Source organism: Dermacentor variabilis, chromosome 6 (genome assembly GCF_050947875.1).
Source record: "Dermacentor variabilis isolate Ectoservices chromosome 6, ASM5094787v1, whole genome shotgun sequence".
Lineage (NCBI taxonomy): Eukaryota > Metazoa > Arthropoda > Arachnida > Ixodida > Ixodidae > Dermacentor > Dermacentor variabilis.
This window is the reverse complement of record NC_134573.1, coordinates 129,407,692-129,411,845: the sequence shown is the minus strand read 5'-3', so window position 1 is coordinate 129,411,845 and position 4,154 is coordinate 129,407,692. Positions and strand designations below refer to the sequence as shown.

Here is a 4,154-nt window from a genome sequence, read left to right as displayed (position 1 = left end):
GTATTGTGAAATAATAAATAAATAAAAATCATGAGAGTAATTCTGCACAAATTTTAAATTTTTTGATTGAAGTCTTATGTGCCATCAAAGCAGCCAACCAATGGCAGGTACTTCAGCACAAGTCATGACTACAGACAAGTGCATTAATATTTTGTTCCGGCTGAAGTTCTGCCCCAGCTGAAAAATCGGTTGAAAAACCCTGTTTTCTATTAGTTCAGTATGGCGCGTTCCTTGAAACGAAGTGTATTTTTCTGGTTGGTTTTATGTTTTAAAGATTTACAGTCTTGCTTAGCTTTTGCATAGTCTTTGTGTTACTGGCGCATCCAGAAGTCAGCGACACATATTCAAATAATGGAAGAAGCCAATGACTTTTGCGAATAATGTTGCATCAGTATATGGCCGCCTTGTTTTCTTTTTATTACTTAACACGTCTGTTCCTTCTTGTCTGTTCCTTTTGGAAACAACAATTCTTCAACTGGTGGTGAAATTACATTTGGCGGTGAGTACAAGCGCTCCTATAAGGGCTCCATTGATTACGTACCTCTCACAAAGTAAGGCTACTGGCAGTTTGCAATGGATGGGTAAGCTTTAAAAAGTTTGCTGAATTTCTTTTTTTTTTAACTTGAACTTGTGTTTCTGATGAAAAGATGTTCCACACCCGCCGCCAACGTTTGCGAGTGGTGGCGCTGGCTAACACTTCCAAGGTTAGTTGTAGTAGTAAAACATAAATACCCAAGAAAGTGGATGGGAAAACGGCGCCGCGGTAGTTCAATTGGTCAGAGCATCGCACGCGTAATGCGAAGACGTGGGATCGTTCCCCACCTGCGGCGAGTTGTCTTTTTCATCCACTTTCATTGTATTAATTTATCGTTTCTTTAATTCAATTTGTAATTGTACAAGTAATTCCCCCATGTTGTCCTTGGTGTCTTTGTTTGTTGGCTTCTCATGATATGATTAATAAAAATCGGGCCCCTTGGTTAACGCGCGCTTTCTTCTCGTAATTGAAACCCGTGACGTTACACTGTCATCCCGGCACTGAAGTTCCAGCGCGAAATTCAAGAAATGGCAGTTTGGTCTTTATTTTTATCCCATAGTAACCGACCTCTTATTGTGAAATTACCCAAAATATGTATATCATCTTTAAAGAGTGCTTTATCTGTTTAAACTGGAGTTTTGGTGCTTCTATTTACAGTATCACTTTAAGATCGAACATAACTGCTTGTGCAAGATGAATATCGAAGAAGACAGAGAAGAAACTGAGCGGTGGCCGCGTTATAAGACTGGTGAGGTGAACAGCAACAGCAACAACACATAGGACGCAGCAGTTATGGACTTCTTCACTCCACTCGGCCTTGATGTGAGTTTCGTGTGCGCCTACTGTTGTTGGATACGTAAATCGCCGTTCTTTTGTTGCAGTTGTGACGAAGCGAGATTTCGGTGCCTTGCGAGCAAAAATTTCCATTTTCCGCAAAGGCAACACATAGCGATCACAATGACGATAAAGATTTCACGCAATCACGAGCAATTTCATGCACGTGGTGCCAGAATTTCCATAATATGAAGCTCCGTGAATCTTTTTTCCTTTCTTTTGTGGGACATTGACATTGAAACGACATGAATCCTGCTTGTCTTTCATGGTATCATGCAAAGAACGACATTTTTTTAAAAATAATGTTCTACTAGTTTTTTTTTTTAGTTTACTCTCCATGACCCGGCCCTCCCTTTGCAGGATCCAACCACTTCCATCCGTCACTTCCTTCTCTGAGGTGAAATGCGCGCAGACGACGACACACATAAGAGAGATAAACACACGCACACATACTGGCGCAAGGACACTCAGAAGGCCGCACGCAAGGCCACAAGGACATTCTTGTGTGTATCGTCACCTACGCGCCTTTTACCGCAGAATATGCTAAACCAACACGCACAGTTTGCCATCCTACCATCCCTTCCTTGACTGTGATGATGCTGCTGCTGCTGATGATGATGATTAATGGCACTTCCGTTTAAATTGGGATAGCGACACACAGTCGATCACCTAGCCCTTGTAAGTTACTTGCGTACACCAGTGGCGTAACCAGAAACTTATTTCGGTGAGTTTCTCCACCGATATATATATATATATATATATATATATATATATATATATATATATATATATATATATATATATATCGGTGGAGAAACTCACCGAAATAAGTTTCTGGTTACGCACTCTCCGAAAAAACGTTCTTTAACAACGAGGATGCATGTCTTTACGTTGCCGAAACAACACTTTGTTCAATCAACCACATCGCATCAAATTGTGCTATCGTCCACATGCTATACTTAAAAATGACGAAATAATAAAAAAAAGAGGCTATAACATTTCGCTTACAAATCGATGAATTTATATAACGTATATGTTGCACGATAACCTAGTTGGCACATGTCTTGGAAAAACAAAGAGCACTAAAAACGGGACCGACGAACACAGACAGCGAACTGTCTTGCGCGTCTTCTTGTTTAACCCAGTTTACAGCGCTATTTGCTTTTCCAACCATTTATATAAGCAGCAGCTTTTACAAACTCATAGCGAACAGCGTAACCCATCGTGGCCCACCCTTTGCAGATTTATGCTGGGCGTGCGTGAGAGATGCATTTTCCAACTAGATATTCTCCTCAGCAGACTATAAACAATGTATTCTTACCGTCAATTTAACACCCTCGCCTTTACCACTCCAAACCCCACTCCTCGATCTTCTAGGTCTCGGTGATGACAAAAGCACTTGAATCGCAACAATACATTTTCTCTCGGCGGCTATAGGTGCGGGGTCGGGAACTGTGAGGACAAGTTTTCCAAGAAATTCTAAAACCTTAACTCGCTTTCCTCCCCTTGGGAGACCAGACTTTGTGACAGGAATAGAGTCTGTGGAGAACTAAATTCCCATTGGGATTGGCAGTATGTATGAAATAAACGAAATAAATAAAACGCCATACAGCCAGGCAAGACAGCGAACTTGGATTTACGGAAATGGTCTGTAAAAATCCGCCGTCTATCCGCTTTTCGAGAACAAAAACAAGGGCGCGATAACGTAATGCTATTCAAAACATTTCTATTCCAATTCTGCAATCAGTCGTCCATGATTGGTCAAAAATGTTTCGGGCCACCACCACTTCGCCTGTCTCTAACGCGACGTCGCAGAAACTGTGAAAATTCCAACAATCTGATATGATGTGTGCACACTGATGATGCATGCTTAGACCGAACGAAATAAAAATAATTATTTCTCATTCGAAGCCTTTTTTGCCACAGTACTGTGCCATCGATAAAACGTTTTCGGGCTGTGCCCACTTCGCCTGTCTGTCACGCGACGTCACAAAACCGCGAAAGCTCATAGAGTCAAAGTGACGTGTACGCGTTAAAGACGCATTATAATGCCGAATAAAAAACAGATTTTTTTTTCTTCTGAATAGCCGGAGGCTGCCCCGTTCCGAAAGGAATAGAAGATGGCTGCCCACGGATTGCTCTGGCACTATAGCTACTGCGGGCGGCCGCGGGGCATGGTTTGCGTATAATAAACATTTTTCCGTGGCACTATAACGTTATGGAGCCCTTTCGGCACGTATACATGCGACATCACTTTGCGAACTATTGTTTGCTGGGATCGTTCTGGCGGCATTTTTAACGTTCCGTTGCGCGCCGCCGTGATTTTAGACCATACACAGCAAGTAAAGGGAAGCGGACCAATCACAGGCGCCGGCACGACCCTCTTCAGCCGGTTATCTATACTTTCACTGTTCTGGCTCGGCCCCATCGAATCCCTCTCCACTTGAGCGTGCTCCTCGTCTCTTGCGAGCCAATTCTGTAAGGAAATTTGCTCAATGTAGGCAATGCTATTCGCTTTGAAAGCAAGAAAAGTGACCTCCTATTAACTAGGAGCGCGTTTCATTGGGCTTTTCAAACAACGCTGCGGGTTACCGCCCGATGCTTGCGTCGGTGGTTACGTAAATTTGACGTCAGGATATTGGAATAAAAACAGATTGAAATAGTTTTACGTTACAGGGCCCCAGTACTGGCGTTTCCTTCATTCATTACTTGGCAAAAAAAAAAAAAAAAACTAAGGAGGTAGAAACGAGCTGGAAAGCAAGGCAGATAGCGAAAAGAGACCTGT

The 4,154-nt window shown here is 42.5% G+C and overlaps 1 non-coding gene across 1 annotated transcript; it reads left to right on the top strand.

The window, feature by feature from the left end:
- Positions 1 to 757: 757 nt before the first annotated feature.
- TRNAT-CGU (transfer RNA threonine (anticodon CGU)) lies at positions 758 to 830 on the top strand. The gene has a single exon. It is a non-coding gene; the product is annotated as a tRNA-Thr (tRNA).
- The last annotated feature ends 3,324 nt before the right edge of the window (positions 831 to 4,154 follow it).